Source organism: Felis catus, chromosome C1, assembly GCF_018350175.1.
Source record: "Felis catus isolate Fca126 chromosome C1, F.catus_Fca126_mat1.0, whole genome shotgun sequence".
NCBI classification, from domain to species: Eukaryota; Metazoa; Chordata; class Mammalia; order Carnivora; family Felidae; genus Felis; species Felis catus.
The window spans coordinates 209995571-210014642 of NC_058375.1; the positions used below are offsets into that span (position 1 = coordinate 209995571).

Below are 19072 nucleotides of genomic sequence, written 5' to 3' on the forward strand. Positions count from 1 at the left end.
CAACGGCCCTGAGGCTGGTCTTTTCTGAGGCCTGTTTATTTAACTTTTCTTCAACTTCTGTGTGCTGCCCCATGTCATTCCAACAAATTCCTCTTTTATCATTGAGTTAGCCTAAATAATTTCTGTTGCTTGCCACCAAAGAACCCTGGCAAGGGTTCAGGAATCCAGACAACAGTCTGGCCAGCAGAACTGGTGGGTCAGCAACCTTCTCCCCTGGCCAAGAAGCCTCTTATATTAACATGTGAGGAGAGAGTTACCCTCAGGAGCAACAAATGCAGGCCAGCAAGTGCACACGGGTGAACTCTTGCTAGGAAACTGATCTGGCAGTTGCCCAAGATGGACGGGGGGAATGTGAGAACTGAGTTACTGGTTAATCATTGCTTATCACCAAATTATGAGGCACTTTCTGTTTTGAATGCATCTAGTATGAGTGCCAGCCCAGGTAAAATCAATGTTGACTCAATCAATCTATTAAAAAAAGTGGAAACTATTGAAATGTCTCTTCCCAGAAGATGTCACTTGGAATAACACCTTGACTTAGACCCTCATCAAAGTAACCTTCCTTGCCAGCTTGGTTTCAGCCCTCTGCCTTGCTGATCCAGGCCCCTTGAGCAGTTATGGTCCTTGCCTTTTGTACCAAGAAGGATCCGGTCAAAATTTTTGCTGCACGCTGTCCTTTGGTATTCATTTCTAAGTCTATTGTCATGAAATATGTCTTTGCACTTTGCAAGGCATGCCTTTTCTTCCCCAGCGAATTATTTTCTTTAGCTGCTTCAAATAATTTAATCTGAACACGTTTGGAGGTCATACACAGAACCAAACAAACCAAATAAAGCGTTTGAAGTATATGAAAAAAACCTAACCCCGTTTTTTTCATCACGCACATTTTGGAAAAATTCTCTACACATGGGCGTACACATTCTTGACCCTTAAGCCGCCTGGCTGTTCCATTGGACTTTTGACATTAGGTTGAATTTGTTTTTTAGAAGTGGATTCGGCCAACCAAATTGTAAAAAAAAAAAAAAAATCAAAAGCTTCTGGCCAAGTGCAAGGTTTAGTTGATTACTGATTGAATGGAGAATGGGTAGCTCGAGGTGAATTGCCCCAGGGCTCTCAGCGATTAGCCCAGGTGGTTAGCACTTGGTACTACTAGTCAGTGTACAAAGATCACGTAACATCTCCATATGGCCTGGTTGACCTCTGGCTGTCTGAGAAAAAGTGGTGTTTGCTCTTGTGCGTATGGCGAAACGGTCACTGCTGCTCGGGGAGGAATATAACTGTAACTCGAAGATGGTGTGTTCACCTTCGAACATAAAAAGGATGTATTGTATTTCATTCGTCGGACGGTGCACCCGTTTTCCCCCATTCCCATCATCATATTACTGTCTTTACCTTTTATGCGTATTTGGCCCTCTTGAGACCAGAGGGTGAGGCCCTGCTCCATGGGTACTTACAGTCCCCACAGAAGAGGCTGAATATTCCCCATCACTAGCCAGGGAAGAAGTACAAAGAAAAGTGAAATTCAGAAAGAAAGCCTTAGGCCAGTTCTCATCATTTAGTCTGTGCAATAGTCCTCTGTGGCGCTTATTTTAAAGGGCAGGTTTCCTGGCAGAATCCTCATGCTGTGGCCTGGGAATCTGCACTCGTCACATCTCAGATGATTCCTGGTTTTATTAGGGAGCAAGCAGGTTCCCCGATTTGTAGATTTTAATATAATTGATATACCATGCGGGGAGTGTAGACCATCCATTTTTGAGAGGTATTCTTTGAGATAAAATGTCCTCGCTTCAAGACACAAATGAACAACCATAAAGCTTCCCTTCCTAATTGTTTGTCCTACCTCAACTTTGAGAATCATATTAATATTTGCCTTACAGATTCACTTTGCCACACACTCATGTTAATTATTCAGTTATGTTTTGGACAATGTGAAATATACGTGAATCTATGTAACAAGTTGTGTAATAATTAGACTTAATTGTGTGAAGGTTGAATAAAAATACAATTAATTTCATTGGAAATAAAAGCTAGTGTTTGGTCATCAGTATAATTCACTATAGGAAACATGCATCTTAGAAAAGGCCCTAGGCAAGCATTTTTTCAAAAATCAAACTGTAGGTAACTTACATCTTCAAAGAAATTTTGAACCCATCAAGAAATAAGCGTTTAAGAATCAGCCCTAGGGGCGCCTGGGTGGCGCAGTCGGTTAAGCGTCCGACTTCAGCCAGGTCACGATCTCGCGGTCCGTGAGTTCGAGCCCCGCGTCGGGCTCTGGGCTGATGATGGCTCAGAGCCTGGAGCCTGTTTCCGATTCTGTGTCTCCCTCTCTCTCTGCCCCTCCCCCGTTCATGCTCTGTCTCTCTCTGTCCCAAAAATAAATAAACGTTGAAAAAAAAAATTAAAAAAAAAAAAAAAAGAATCAGCCCTATATTTAGTACTTACTGTAAACACACTTGGCAGGAAAATTAAATAATAGTACATCGGTACTATCAATGCAGAGCCAAAATGTAGAGAGAATGAAGAAAATTAATTTTTTGTGGTTGTCGATAGGACAGACAATTCCACCTGGAACTGCTAGTTAGAAACTACTTGGAACAGCTGCCCTCATTGAAGGTCTTCTCACTTTTTAGATAGACACTTTCCAGATATTTTCAGTACACATGGTGAAACTGCAGGTACCTCACCGTGCATCTCCCCCATCCTGTAATCGTGACGGTGCATTGTCTTTAAAAGTTCGGTACACCGGGGCGCCTGGGTGGCGCAGTCGGTTAAGCGTCCGACTTCAGCCAGGTCACGATCTCGCGGTCCGGGAGTTCGAGCCCCGCGTCGGGCTCTGGGCTGATGATGGCTCAGAGCCTGGAGCCTGTTTCCGATTCTGTGTCTCCCTCTCTCTGCTGCCCCTCCCCTGTTCATGCTCTGTCTCTCTCTGTCCCAAAAATAAATAAACGTTGAAAAAAAAAATTTTTTTTTAAATAAAAAAATAAAAAAAAAAAAGTTCGGTACACCATCCTCAGGATAACAGTGATTCCCCAGCTTCTTCATGCGGCGGGGATCCCAACAACTGTTCAGATATCGAGCCACCAAGATGCCAAATGGGTTCTTCCGCCAACTCGGAGGAGGGATGGGAGTGAGGACGGAGAATGATGGAGGTCACCCTGCTCTAACTGGATGAGACTGGTGAATCTGGCAGTGCTTTCACAAAACTGGGCTTCGAATGGTGTGGCCATGCCAAGGGGGAAGTATGGCAGTGGGGAGTTGCGGTACAAGCCACGTGAGTCTGTGTGCCGTTTTGGATATACACATCTGGATGAGGCTTTTTTTTTTTTTAACGTTTATTTATTATTGAGAGACAGAGAGTGAGCAGGGGAGGGGCAGAGGAAGAGGGAGACACAGAATCTGAAGCAGGTTCCAGGCTCTTAGCTGTCAGCACAGAGCCCGACACAGGGCTCGAACGCACAAACTGCGAGATCATGACCTGAGCCGAAGTCGGACGCTTAACCGACTGAGCCACCCAGGCGCCCCTGGGTGAGGCTTTTTTTGATGGGGAACAGAGATTCTCCTGCTATCTCAAGAAACAGGGGTGTGTTTTTTTGTAGATATACATTCTAATCAATAAGAGAAATGGGAATCTAAAGTGTGAGGCAGGTCTCGTGGATGACGGAAGTTACTTTAAGAATATGCAGGTTTAAGGGCACCTGGGTGGCTCAGTCGGTTAAGCGGCCAACTTCAGCTCGGGTCATGATCTCACAGTCCGTGAGTTCGAGCCCCGCGTCGGGCTCTGTGCTGACAACTCAGAGCCTGGAGCCGGTTTCAGATTCTGTGTCTCCCTCTCTCTGACCCTCCGCTGTTCATGCTGTCTCTCCCTGTCTCAAAAATAAATAAAACATTAAAAAAAATTTTTTAAGAATATGCAGGTTTAGTGACCATGTTACCTCATGGCCCCATCAACAGCAGGAATTGCAGAATCTCGGTAGAAGTTTCTGTTGCTGTCATTCCTGCCCCAGCTAACCAACCACATCATCCTCTACCTTGCATGTGTCCTCTCTTGTGGTTTCTGCTCATTCACATCATCTGCCAGGGCGGCTCCCTTCTGCCTTCTCTCTGTTGGTCTGGGCCTCTCTCACTCCCAAGCACCTAATTCCCCACTGCAAAGAGAACCTGATTCGTCCAGCTAATCATTCTATCTTTGCCTGAATATAGCTTTTGCGTTAGGGCATATCATAAACTCCTTAACCATGACCCTATACAATGGAGTCCTACCCACCCCTGGACCACTGTGGTCCAATCAGCTGTGCCCAAGGATTCAGTCCATAATAAACTCTCAAACAACAAATCCCTACCATTTTGCTTTTATGGAATCTTAATGAGAACAATGTCCCCAAATTACATCTTTTTTTAAAACTAAAATAAATATTTAATCATGCCAGATACTATCAGATTGTTCTGCTCTAATAGAAAAGTATTTTAAGCCCAAATCTAACAACATTTCTTTATAAGAATCCTGGCTTCTTTCTCACTAGGTTGTTAAGGGACCTTGTTATTTTTTTAAAATCACTTTCAAAAAAAAAATCACTTTCAGTACTAACATTGGAATTTTTTGAGTACCTGCAGTTAAAAAGTGATAACTATTTGGACATTGTACCCTTTCTCTAGGAGATTTTCAGTCCGATTCTGTTTATAAGCAGATATTTAACACTGAAAAAAGGATCCCAAACAGCCTTTTCAAAGCTCAGTGATCCATTGTGAGACATTGGCTTAACACAAAATACTTTTACATAACCCAAGCCACCAAGAGGGATATCCGGTCAGCTATTTTTAAAGCCTTCTCCCCCACATCATCTCACGTAACAGAGTTACAGCAGTTTGCTTAGAAAATTGGCACAGGTTCTGTGATTCATGAAATGAAAACCCAAATGAAATGTTTTTAACTTCTTTAAAACTGGAACCATTTTCACTTAATGTGTTACAATACCAAAATAATAGTAATAACTTCCAGGATCACATACACATATATGGATGCACAATATAGTTTTTTGCGTTGATATATATATTTATGGTATTGCGTATTGGGTTTATCAGATGAATAATTTTCTAATTAACTCATTCAACAAGTGCTTACAGAGCTTTTATGGTGTGCCAAGAGCTGTGCTACAGGTGGGGCCTGAGGGAGAGGAAAGTAGACCTGACCTCACGGAGCTTCCAGTCTAGTAATAGCTGGGCAACTGCAATATCATACACTAGGCCTGTGATGTGATGGGAGAGAATGCTTGCCAAAAAGGGAAACGGAGAAGCATGGAGAAGGCTTCCCAAAGAAAGTGATATCCACACTGAGACCTGAAAGATGAGGAAAGGCCAACCAGGAAGGATGGGCGGGAAGAATCTTCCAGTAGAGGGAACAGTCCACGCTGGACTGGGGCTTCTTATTTGAGGGCCAGAGGGAGAGGGCCAACGTGCCTAGATGTGGAGAGATGGGAGGAAGGAGAAGGGAGGTTGGAGAGGTGGGTAGGACCCCATTGTACAGGGTCATGGTTAAGGAGTTGGAACTTGATGCTAAGATGGGAAACACAAGAAGGTCTTGAACAGGACAGAGAGATGATCAGATTTATCCTTTGGAAACAGCAAGAATGGGCAATAGATTGGAGGCAGGGAGAAACTGAGGCATGGTGGTGATCCAGGTGCAAGACAGAGGTGGTCTGAAAGAGGGTAAGAGTCAAGAGGGTGGAAAGAAGCAAGTAGACTTGTGAGGTTGTTTAGGTCTAATCAATATAACTTGATGACTGTAAATGGATGGCTGTGCATCTACCCAAACTTAGCATCAAAGTACTGCCCTCAACTAAAGACATTCATTTTATAAGCATTCCTTTTATCAAGTAAGAATTAAATAACACACAGCTCCAATTAGCAGCCTTGTGATTGTAAGTAACCTAAAACTCTATTCCCAATGGCCCAGACAGAGGCTCCTGGCTGGCTCGGTCAGAGAGCATGTGACCCTTGATCTTGGAGTGGTGAGTTTGAGCCCCACATTGGATATAGAGATTACTAAACACAGACACACACACACGCGCACGCGCGCGCGTGCGAACGGTCTATGTTTTAAAAGAGGGCGTAAACAATAAAAATATTTTTTGTTCTCATGACTTAAAAATCCAGTGGTCAGGAGGGTTTCAGGTGAGGCTAGATCCACTGTTTCACTGACATCATCAAAGACCTGGTTTCTTTTGCCTTTGCTGTTCTTGTGTCTGGTTCATCCTAAGGTTGCCTTCCTTCATGGACTCAACGGTATACTTCCGCGTTTGTGTCGTGACAACCACGAGGAAAAACCACCTCCTCCGGTTATTCCCTCCCAAAACAACGAGTTTCATTTCTCAAAAATACTTAGGAAAATATTTTTGAGTCCCACTGTGAAGCAATCACAGTGGCCAGAGAAACGATGTGCTCTAACCAAGAAGAAGAAGAATGTCAAATGGAGGGGGAAGGAAAGCAAACATCTACTACATTCAGCTAATTTCTCTTAGCATCTTAACTGAAGTTCACCGTTGAAAATGAGTTGAAATGTTCACCCAACAAGGGTATTTTTGAAATAATTTTTCATCTTTCGGCGCAAGGCGTGCATGTCCCCGCAGAGCTGGAGGCGTACTCAAAAGAGCAGTGTTCCCCCCTCACTGCTGCTCTGGCTGGCCTGCTGCGACTCTCTTACTTTCTCTGCTGGTTCGACAGACACACCTTGAATCTCATCTTTTGCAAATCCTGATGCTCTTTTAAAACTTGGACATAAAATGATGCTCATCTTAGAAGTCTGTATCCATTCCTGAATAACTAAAATTGAAATACTGTTGGAGTCTCAACCAAACACACAAGTATTTACATGTATTTTATGTATCATCTAGAAACATACATAATTTTATTATTTCAGATCCAAGTATGTAACGGATGAGGGACTTTCTGTAATCTCTGTAATAAGGCTAAGGTATACAGTGATTAGTTAAAAAGAAAATGTGCAGTGATTTTCAATGATGAAAGTGATGTGTGCTTAATGAAAGAAAATGTGCAAAATTCTGAAAATTTGAACGGAAAATGTCAGTCATAGTTTCAGTACTTAATGACAAGATCATTAATGTTTTTCTTATTTTCCACTAGTGTGTTTATTATGTGTAGGATACTTAAAAATAGAGATGTAAAGATACTGGGTTTACAATTCTACAGTCGTTTTTCTTATAAAAATAGACTCTGTAAATAATATTTATGTGGCCTTGGAAACATTTTTTAACATTCAGTCTTTCTTGGCTACTTCTCTCTTAGTGGATCCTAAGGATAGTACAAATCTTTCATTACTGTAAATAATAGTGCTGTAATCACATTTGTATATGGCACTCTGCTTCGGATTGGATTCTATTCTCCGTATAAATTCGAGAAATGGAATTGCTATGTCAAAGGGTGTAAACGTGTAAGATTCTTGATACATACAAAAGACTCATTTTTTGAATTTGAATGTCATGGGGAAAAAAAGTGAGGAAGCAGGAGATGCAATCAGCTTTATGAAAGTGTTTTGAAAAATAGTCCACGGGCACGCCTGGGTGGCTCAGTTGGTTAAGTGTTTGACTTCGGCTCAGGTCATGATCTCGCGGTTTGTGAGTTCGAGCCCCGCATTGGGCTCTGTGAAGACAGCTTGGAGCCTGGAACCTGCTTCAGATTCTGTGTCTCCCTCTCTGTTCCTCCCCTGCTCACACTCTGTCTCTCTCAAAAATAAATAAACATTAAAAAAAATTTTTTTAAAGAAAGAAAAACAGTCACAAAATCACTCTGCCTCAGCAGTCTAAAAAGTGTCGAATGGCTCCATCCAAGAAGCGTTTACGGAGCGCCCGTGGTGGCCAGGCCCCATATCAAGGATTCAAAGCAAAATGTGCCAATGGGCCACAATAGATTACAGTGACTCAGCAAAACAGAGTTATCATATTTCAAAGTCAGCCTAATAACTCATCTTGGAGACAGATGTGGCTAAAACTTTACACCGTTGGCTTCAACTTCAAGAAATTTCAGTGTAATTCTAATAGAAACCCACTGTGAAATCTCACATAACTTTTCATGGAAACCACTTTCTTATTTTAGTAATTGCAAAAGGCTAAAAATAAAGATTTTTTCCCCGTAATTCATTTGTGAAACACTAATAACAGTAAGAACTTAAAATAATGCTAATGTTCTCACAAAGCACAAAGTCGCTGGAATGAGTTTGATGATTTCTTCAAGGGCAGCGCCCTTATCCAAAACAGACTAATGAGAGTCGTGGAGCTTGAGTTTCTCTAACGGTGACTGCATAATTTCTTCAATTTCCGAAGCACACCCTTTAGAAGAAAGTAGTTTGCTCTAAATTCCAGTACTCAATTTTTCCCTGGTTACAGGATAGAAAGCGAGACATGCTTTTAGAACAGAGTATAAGTACCATTCAGATGCAAAATGTATCTGAAAAAGAGACGGTTCATTAATTCCCGTATTCCGGGTGCTGACCACCTAGTTCATCTCGAACAGCTTCTCCAAGCCTGGCTACAGGACTGGAAAGCAGGCTAGGTTGGCGTTCGGCTATCATTTTGTGGAATTTCTTCATGTGCGTATAACGTTGTGAAATGTTGAAGTGGTGTGGCATATGCTGCCACATTCAACTTGGTCGTTTCGTTTTCCCCACAACCTCACAGGGGAGAGATGAAGTCAGAAGCCCAGGACGAACACCCATCCCAGGCTCGAGTTTTCTGATCTCCTCAACTTTTTGTGGGGATGAACTGATGTAGCAGATATGAGTGTGTCCCTCTTGTCCTGGGGTTGACGTTGGGACTGTGAAGCCCTCAAAAGTAGCGGCACCTGTCATTGGAGAGAGACTGAGTGACGGCCCTCTTCTGTGACCCAAACCCTCAGTCTTTGAAAGCGCCCCTTTTTCCGGGACTTTCTCTGTATGTGTGGTGGAGGAAGGGATGGGGAGAAGTGGATACAGATGTGTCCTCTGTGTGGGCGAGAGTGAAGAGTGCGTAAAAGATCTTTGATAAATCAAATTGGCCAAAATAAGAGTTTGGAGCAACGTTTCTCAAACTTCCTGCCGTGAAGGGACCGTTTGGCTTTGTGGTTTACTTTCCATTTTATCTTGGACCATTAGTGTTGTAAAATGTGATGAAAATGACTTGTAAGAAAGTAGAATAAGAAAGATATAAAATATAAGCCCAAATCTCTTGTTTTAGATTCAGCCAGCATTGTTAGCTCTGTCAAATCGCTCTCCCCTTTCCAAATCCTTACGGTCAAGCTCTATATTTATTTAATCATGGACAGGTTAAGAAACGAAGACCCATGCTTTGAATGGCACTGGGGCCTGAATAGCGCAATTGACAATTGACCTGATATGTCAGACAATCTCCTGAATATAGAAATCCTTCTTTTCCAGTGCCCCTAAAATATTTATAAAAACTGGCCATAATTTATCACAAAGAAATGCTGATGGCATCCCAAGAATTCCACAAATAAAGCAAGAATCAAAACCTGCTCACCATGCAATAAAATTACAAATAGAAACAAACATGAACAAAAAAAGCCTACCTATACATTTTGAATCTTCCTCCTAAATAACTCTTAGCTTAAAGAAGTCAAGATCACAATGGCATGATAGTTAAATAAATATTGCGAATGAGAAGATGAGGAATAAAATCCTGTGGGATGTATTGAAACGTCCTCTGAGGAAAATACATAGCTGTGGTGTCAGTCAGTGTCCCAACAAGACACACGTGGCACGTTCACGATCAGATGATTTGAGCAGAGTTTATTTATGGATACGCTGTTTACAAAGGTGAGGCCCAGGGAAACCATTAGAATAGCAGAGAAGCCTGACTAGTTCCACCTCTCCTTCCTTTCCTGGGAGCCGGGAATACAGTGGTACTGAGTTGGCCATCCAACTGGGGGGTGCAGAGAACACAGACAGAGGGGCCCAGGAGTTCAAGGCCCTGAGGCAGGGAGGGAGTCAGGATGATGAAGATCCTGACCCCTCTCCCCCTCCCTCCATCTCTGTCTGGAAGTCTGACATCTCAGAAGTCCCTTGAAATGGAGCCCCAGTTGAGGACGTCACAGTGAGCCTCCCAGGACAGGAAGCAGGCCTGGAGAGAGGTCCGGGGGTTACCTGCCAGTGCTGTAAATCACATTCTTAACAAAATAACGAAGACAAATATAGTAAGCAATCTACTCAAAAGGTTTCTTTAAAAATTCACATATAGAAAATGAAATCGGAAGGGGAAAAATCAAGTGAGTGTCAGTGAAAATAGAAAACTATAAAATACAATAGCTAGGTCTTTGGCAAATAGTTGGAAGTAAGACAACACAGGCTCAGCTAATTAAAAAGAAAAAAGAAAGAAAGAGAAAGAAAGAAAGAAAGAAAGAGAAAGAAAGAAAGAAAGAAAGAAAGAAAGAAAGAAAGAAAGAAAGGAAAAAAGAAAGATCGCTGAGACACAAAATGAAAATGTGGAAATAATGACATGTACCCGTGTAAGTAAAAATAGTTTGCATGCTCTATGCTAATAAATTTGAAACATAGATGAATTGCAATGATTTTAAATTAGAATATATATTATCAAAGCTAAGAGAACTATTAAGAGAATAAGAAAAAGAATTAATAGAATAAGCCAATAATCTTGGGAGAAATAATAAAGTTCTCTAATAATTGCCCCTTAAGGAAGCTCTTATCCCAGAGTTGTCACCAGTGAAGTTTTCTCCATTTCAGGAAAGCTTAATATTTAATAACCCGCAACTTAACTCCTAGTACATAAACTAAAATTATAGGTGTCCTAATTTTTTGTTTCCGTGTTATTTTACAAGTCACTATAAACCACCTCCAGACTGGAGCGAGATATTGCAGAAAAACTGCCATCTTGTAAGTGTCCTGATGAAAAAGACCTGAATAAAACATTGGCAGAATAAAATGAAGGAATAAAATAAAAACACAGGATAGTATATTTTAAAAAAATAATAAAACACCATAAAGTTATAGCTCTAGAGAGATGCAATACTGTTTAATACTTTTATTTATAAATTGAATCAAAAAGGTAAAAAAAAGAAAACATAACCTTTTCCCTAGAGATGCTAGAAAGCATTTGAAAATCTTCTAGTCATTTCTCACAACACACACACACACACACACACACACACGCACGCACGCACACAACTTGGAAGAGTAGATATAAGTGGATGATTACAATAGCTAATACTTGCTGAGCCCGCCTACTGTGTGCCAGGCATGGTGGTAAACATTCCATATGTGGTAATTAGAATCCCCTGTACTCCCATGAGGTAGGTTACAATTTTTCTATTTTACTGATGAGGAAATGGCAGAGGGAGGTGAAGTGAAGTAAGTCGTAAGAGTGGTGAGTAGTAAAGCTGGCATGTTAGCCTGGCGGTCTGACTCTAGAGCTCTGGGTGTGACCACTCCATGCCTCTTCCATGCCCTTTGTAAATAGGGAAATCATTTTTAAGCCCAGGCGAAGAGCAGTCAAACTGCCAAATGTCTTGGAAATAGCCCCTGTTTCACTCTTACCTGTGTATTAGTGAGGCTCAGCTTGTTGGCTTGTCTTTCTAAGGATTGTTGCATTTTTCCCTTGGTCAGAATAGATTTGATTCAGTTCTTAGCCATCTATGTGGGTCATCTTCTGTAAGCGATAGCGGGGACGGCCATCTTCGTTTGCTAACCCCTCATGGCATTGAAACCCAAGCCTGGAACGGAGATGGGTATTTCCGGAATCAGGGTTTAATGAAGCAAACTTGGATTTGTGAATGGCCATCAGAGTCTGATTAGAAGTAGGTTCTTAACCTCAAATGTTGATTTTTTAAAAAATTATCACAATGCTTGTTTAAAAATTTAACTGTAATCTATCACTGGACCTAGAGGGTATTATGCTCAGTGAAGTAAGTCAAACATAAGACAAATTCCGTATGATTTCACTTACGTGTGGAATCTAAAACACAAAACACACAGAAATAGACATAAATACAGAGAATTGGTGATTGCCAGTTGGGGGGGGGCGGGGGAAGTTGCAGGATGGGTGAAATAGGTGAAAGGGATTAAGAGGTAAAATTTTCCAGTTTAGAGGGGCACCTGCGTGGCTCAGTCTGTTAAGCATCCAGTTTTGGCTCAGGTCATGATCTCTCGGTTCATGAGTTTGAGCCTCTTGTGTCAGGCTCTGTGCTGACAATATCCTCTGCCTGTCCCTTCTCTCTCTCTCTCTCTCTCTCTCTCTCTCTCTCTCTCTCTCTCGTTCCCTCTCTGCCCCTCCCTCCCTCGCGCCGTCTCTGTCTCTCTCAAAGTAAATAAATACACTTAAAAGCAATTTTCCAGTTAGAAAATAAATAACTCATGGGAATGAAAACTACAGCATCAGGAACACAGTCGATAATATTGTAATAGCCTTGTAAGGTGATGATGGTAACTACACTTACCATGGTGGGCATTTCGTCCCTTATGTAAATGTCGAATCACTATGTTGTACACCTGAAACTAATATTATATGTCAACTATACTTCAATTAAAAATTGTTTAAATAAATAAAAAGTAGTCTATGAAAACAGAAAAATATTTATATAATGTATCACTTAGGAAGAACACGTACTGTGATGTCAATTAAATACTAAACTCTTTCAGATGAGCTGAGTAAAAGTGAATATTATTATAAATATATTATTTGTTATGACTTTCAATGAAGCACATGAGATATATACATCAGTTGTTGAGACAAATCATTCGTTCATTCTTTAAAAAATATATTTATTTGACAAAAACTCCAGGCCATGTGCCAGTGCTGGGGATATGAGCAGGGATGAACTCAAGGAATTCCCATCCCAGTGGTAGAGTAGAAAAGTTTCCAAACTGCTTGTAAAACTGCTCTGGCGAGGTAAGCATCAAAAGTTAGGAAGGAGGAGTTCTGGCAACCTGGTGGAAGGTCAGGGTTCTTACTGGGAGGTGGGGGGAGAGAAAGAAAAGGTGGGGAGCAGGAGGGGGAGAAACATTCCATATTTATGAAAGCCCCCCCTCAGTTTTTTCCATTTTAGAAGCATTTCAATTTTATATTGAAGGCAGTGTAAGGTGTTTAACAGGGAATCAACCCATCTACATTCTAGAGACAGTATAAAGGGTGGCTGGGGAGGGGGTGCCTGGGTGGCTCAGTCGGTAGAACATCCAGTTTGGCTCAGGTCATGATCTCATGATTCACGAGATTGAGCCCCGCGTCGGGCTCTGTGCTGTCAGCTCAGAGCCTGGAGCCTGCCTCAGATTTTGTCTCCGTCTCTCTCTGCTTCTCCCCTGCTTGCACTCTGTCTCTCTCTCTCAAAAAAAACCGAATAAATGTTAAAAAAAAATTTTTTTTTTTTAAAGGAGGCTGGAAAGAAAATTGACTGAAAATCATCAGAATTGGGGTGGTCCTACTGAACCCAAGGAATCAAAGCGAGGGCCTGAGACATTAGACCCCACCCTGTCCTATACCATCATTGCACGCAGCCTGGCCCACAGCGGGGCTGTGACTTTGGACCAATGACTTCCCTCTCTGAAAATGTAAGCATGTTCAGTGAAGACCCAAATTAGCACTCACCACACTTGACAATAAGATGAGTAAACCGAGGGACTGTTTTAATATTTTCCTTATATATAGAAGTGTTTCTGTTTATTGGTTTGTTTCACAGTGGAGAGTACCAGTCGTTTTTACTCTTAGCTAAGGAACATGAGTGAAGGAGTAACAAATTCAGGCCGGGCACGGAGAAGCACAGTACCAGTAAGTGAAGACCCTTCAGCATGGCAATAGGGCATCTCAAAATAAGTATCTTGAGACGGTTATCACAAGAAAAAGTCCATGTTCCTCTGGAGGGTTTACCTTGGTCACTGCAAACTCAGTAGTTGCGTAGCAGAGTCAGTTGCTAATTTCTTTGTCTGTCCTCTCCCCGCTGCCCCCTTTTGTATTGTTTCGATCACTGACACAACTTGGAAAACTTTGGCCTGTGGATTTAACTATAACCAGATAATCAGTGCCCTGTTGTAGTTCATTTTGGTTCAGCCTGTAACCACGACTGGATCAAAACAGATCTAAGGGGTTTATCTCTAATCTGAAACATTCCAAAGAGATTGATTTGAAACTTCCCTAAAGTCTCTGAAAGTACTCAGCTGGAGAAATGGCTCAGGGTCAGGCTTAATCCCCTGCTTCAGTGTTCCTGAATTGTTGCCCACAACCCAGGACAACAATCCACAAACCAGGGCATCAGAATCACCTGGGGGAACTTAAATATGCAAATCCCTGGGCCCAGCCCAGACTCCCTGAATCAGAACCAGGACTGGTTGTCAGGGAGCAGAAGTTCAGAAGGGCTTGCACTTCAGCCGTGTTCCCTGGGTAATTCTTCTGCACATAAAAAATGTTAAAAAGAAAACGAAGGATGAAAGATGGGTCATGCCTTCAATGATTTGTAGGATAGAAAATTTGAAGCAAGGGCTTATCTTTACATATTGTATGTAAATTAATGAGTTACATTGCATGTTTATGCATAGCCTTGAAGGCACCCCATTCGGTAGGCAGAGCAGAGCTTGACCTTGTCCTAGAAGTAGGTGCTTGTACAGGTGGCCTCGACCAGTCTAAGGAAGCTGAGGCTCAGGAGAGAAGCCTTTTCCAGGTGCACACGGCTGAATGCTGGGAGAGACCCCAACTGTGGGCTAAATCCTATCACCCTACCATCTAAAGGTATTTCTTGGTGTGCCTGGGTGGCTCGGTGGCTCGGTCGGTTGAGCGTCTGACTTCAGCTCAGGTCATGATCTCATGGTTTGTGGGTCCGAGCCCCCCATTAGGCTCTGTGCTGACAGCTCAGAGCCTGGAGCCTGCTTGGGATTCTGTGTCTCCCTCTCTCTCTGCCCCTCCCCCGCTCACACTCTGTCTCTGTCTCTCAAAAATGAATAAATGTTAAATAAATAAATAAAAAGAATATTGGATTCAAGCATCATGAAGTCCTTCCCGGGTGCCAGCAGCCACCCCAGGCACCTTGCTTTTCTCCATCGTCTCAAATAACCCTGGGTCCACATGGGGTTTCCACTGTTGCTTGTTCTCTCATCGGTTGTCTTTTCTGTTCTGCATCCTTGGTTCTTTTGAGGCTGGCCCGCGTGGCATTTTTTTCAAGGTTCCAAACACAGCTATGGCACACCGCAGGTGCTTAAAGAACGCGTGTAGATTTAATCGTTGCCCGTTATGTTTCCACTGCACACGGGTGCTAGGACTTATACAACTGCTCAGACTCACAAAACCGTTTGTAGCAGGCCCTTTGGCAGTGTAGGGGAGGAAAATCTTTTCCTCTACTCTTTTAGGTTCTATGCCAGAGGCTTGTGAATTAAACTGACAGAAGATAGGCTAACAGAAGAATAGCATACAACTTTTATTTGACGTCAATATTTTTACAGGCACAGGGACCTCACAGAAAAGAAGTGAAAAACTCAAAGAAGTGGTGAGACTTGGGGCTTACGTAGTATTTTAACAGGAGGCAACAAATTATAGAGAAGTGACTGCCAGAGAAAAGGAGGTTTGGGCTTCTAAGAGTGGTAAATAGGTTGCAGAAGCTAATGGTAGATAAGACTTCTTTATTAAGGTTTATTTACGCAGATTCATCCTCTGTACTGTCTCTGTCTCTGGTGCAAAGGGTTGTTCTAGACTCCCCGATATGGGAGAGGGGAGAACACTCTCACAGGGGTGCACGTGCCTTGCTCTGAGGCCAACTGGGGGAGGGTAGAGTGCCCATCCTGTATCCTGTATCCCTTTGGTTCTCAGTTGCCTTCACCTGCAACTGAGCATCATACCAAAGTGGCATATTTTGAGGTGGCATATTCTGTTCCCCTCCAGGAACACGAATAGAGCTGAAATGTTTATGGTCTGGACTGTTAATTCTAGAAACCTGTGCACACCCCAAAAGCAGGGTTCTCTAAGAACTAAGAGAACACCTTAGGTCTCTGTGCTTTGCACTTGTAAGTTTGTCTCTTTAATCAACTTCGTGATGTTAATTCCCAATGCCGGTTCTGACTTCAGTTTTCAACCGCAAAGGTAAAACCTCTGCTTGTTTTTTACTTGGTTTTGTTTTGCATTTTTTTCCCAAAAATGTTATTATGGAAATTTTCCACCTTGCAGGAAATTGGAAAGGATTTTTCCTTTAAGTTTACTTAAACTTAGGTTAGAAATGGTATTTTTCACATTTAATTTTAATGAGTAAAACATGAGGTGTCTTGATTGTTTTTAAAAATAGTTTACTTGCCCACCCGCCACCCCCCCCCGCCCCCCCTCCCCGGGTGACTCAGTTGGTTAAGCATCCAACTGTTGATTTTGGCTCAGGTCATGATCTCATGGATTGTGAGATCGAGCCCAGTGTTGGGCTCAGTGCTGACAGCCAGAACCTGCTTGGGATTCTCTCTCCCTCTCTCTCTCTGCCCCTCCCCCACTCATGTACGTGTGCTCTATCGCTCTGTCAAAATAAACATTAAACAAATAAGTAAATAAATAAATGAATAAAAATAGTTTTGTTTGAACAATTGAACAAATACATTTTTTTAAAGTTAGATCAAGTTGCTACCTCGATGAGTCTGTATTCTAGAGCCAATCAGCTCCCCAAAGAAAGAACAAAGAGAGTAAAAGTAAAGTCAAACAAATTTGACTTAGCATCCTTGTAAAGACCGAGGGAATATTTTCTGTGGAAAAAAAATCTTCCTATTTATAAGTTCATGAATAGTTTTAAGACATGAAATGTTTCCACTGAGAAGCAATAAAAAATTTTCCTTGTTGGTAAAATGTTAACAGTAGTCTAATAGTTAAGCAAGATAGTTAAGTAGGATCAAAAAGCAAAATAGAAAATGAGAGAAAAGAAAGGAAAGGAGGAATAAAGGAAAGTAAAGGAAAAGGAAAGAAAAAGAGAAAGAGAAAGGAAGGAAGAAAGAAATCCCAACATATTTTGGCTTGGAAAGCAAATCGTCACATCCCAGACTTACATGGTATTTGAGGCTATCCTCTCTCAGTGGTTTCGGTTGAAGTCTGAAGGCACAAAATGAATGGAAGCAGAGTATTAGTTTCCAGTTGACCTTGATTTCAATAGACTGTGAAATCCAAGGTGTGGGGTCCTGTGTTTAAAGAAACAAATAGTTCATTCTAAAAACTGAGAAATACCTGATGTTACTACAGGCAACAGTGAGAAACACCAGTAAAATAGAAACAATTCTAAATGGAACAAGAGATTTAAAAACATCTATGAGACTCAAGCATTCCAGTTCTATAGATCTCTCCTAAGGAAATTAATGACTCCTGTCTATTGGAAACGGATAACCAGATTCATTTTGTCCAAGGCAGCCTCGAGTCCAAATGAAGCATTGGTCTAGTTTGCCATTATTTGTTTTGACAGATTCTTCAGAACCCATGGGATGATGTATTATTAACTAAAAGAAACTGCAGTATACTTTAAATACCAACCCTTAACCATTAACCTGAACACTGGTATAAAAAAAAAAAAAAAAAAAAAAAAAAGACTTCAAGATTTGCCAGTGCACTAAGCCCTATTTAGCAGTTTGATTTCAAGGTTGGTTAGCAGCATGAAAGTCCCCAGGTGCAGAATTCCTTTCCAGAATTATTGTATTACCATGTACTATTAAACAAAGGTTCGTTGGAACTTGATGTTTCGAATTTAGTGTAACATTGTAGGGTGTCAATATCAGAACATACACATTCTAGCGAGCCTGCACTATGTAGTTCACCTAGATTCAGACAACTGTGTAGTTTGTATTTTCTTTGTGGCTGTTCCCATGTTTTTGCACGTTTCATTGTCCTATCTGTCCAATGCTACAACGTTTGCTATATGTATTTTATGTTTTTTGCTATATGGCTTTTTTGTTTGTTGGTGTTGGTTTTGGTTTTTTGTTTTGTTTGCTTGTTCTTGTTTGTTTGTTTGGCACCGGAAGCTTGCTGTCTGTATTGACTGATGATGTTGGTTTGTTGGTATTAAAAGAAAAAAAGAAAAGAAAAAGAACCCCATATGACAGGAGCAAAGTCTGCTTTTATCTCCTAGTTCATTTTATTTTCAGGATAATCCTGCACACATATTTTCCATATATCAAGTACTTTCCCCTAGAATATAAGCTTCTTGAGTGTGTGTGGAATGTTCGCTGCTGGATCTCCAGCACTTAGACCAGTTCCACAGTAGGGACTAAACAAATATTCACTAACTCACATCCACTCTCAAATGGTACTGAGGACGCAGTACTGAAAAAATAAGATCCTCGGCAGCATGGAGCTTGCCTTTTTCCTGACGGCAGCAATTTACAGCACAAATATCATCGGGTGTCATCTTGATAGCATACAGTAAATCTAGACTACCTGAATTCAAACGCACATTCTATTATTTACTAGCTCGGTGACCTTTGGAAAATTAATCTCTCGGGGCCTCAGTTTTCTTTTATCTGAAATGTGTTGTAAACATTAAATGAGATTATAGAAATAGCACACTTAGAGCAATGCCCGTCCACGTGAATGTTCAGTAAATCTAAGGTGTTATTTTTAGATCCTGCCTTCATTGCTCTCTTTTCTTCTCTCCCTTCCATTTCTCCATCTTTCCTCCTACCTCACTTTTTTTTTCTTCCTCCTTTATTCCCCCTGCCCCCTTCTCCTTCACTAGAATCCTGCTAGAGACTCTCACAAACATTACTGAATTCACTATATATATGGGGCCTATGCAAATGATGGCTCAAGAATACAGAATTTTTTAGTTTCTAGAGGCAGGCTAACAGAATTCCTCATTTGTATTTTCCTTATGAATGCCTCTTTCTTAGCTTAATCCAGTTACCCAACAATTGCCCAGCTGGACACAGGACCAAGAATCAGGGATTTTCCAGTTTCATCCCAGACTTGCCTCCACCACACATTATCTCTTACGTTATGCGTAGCTTCCCTGTTTAATCAGAGAAATGTTTAGGGGCGCCTGGGTGGCTCAGTCGGTTAAGCGTCCGACTTCAGCTCAGGTCATGATCTGACAGTCTGTGAGTTCGAGCCCCGTGTCGGGCTCTGTG

The 19072-nt window shown here is 41.6% G+C and overlaps 1 protein-coding gene and 1 long non-coding RNA gene across 4 annotated transcripts in view; one reads left to right on the plus strand and one right to left on the minus strand.

Moving 5' to 3' along the window:
• COL4A3 (collagen type IV alpha 3 chain) overlaps positions 1-19072 on the plus strand; it is a 134720-nt gene that overhangs the window by 18420 nt on the left and 97228 nt on the right. The window lies entirely within an intron of this gene.
• LOC109502903 lies at positions 8223-17512 on the minus strand. 2 transcript variants are annotated; one of them, XR_002161803.3, is made up of 3 exons: positions 17009-17510; positions 11555-11730; positions 8223-8386 (listed from the first exon to the last, which is right to left on the minus strand). It is a non-coding gene; the product is annotated as an uncharacterized LOC109502903 (long non-coding RNA). The 2 variants fall into 2 exon arrangements; XR_002161804.3 differs by lacking the exon at positions 8223-8386 and adding an exon at positions 9562-10156 and having other exon boundaries at positions 17009-17512.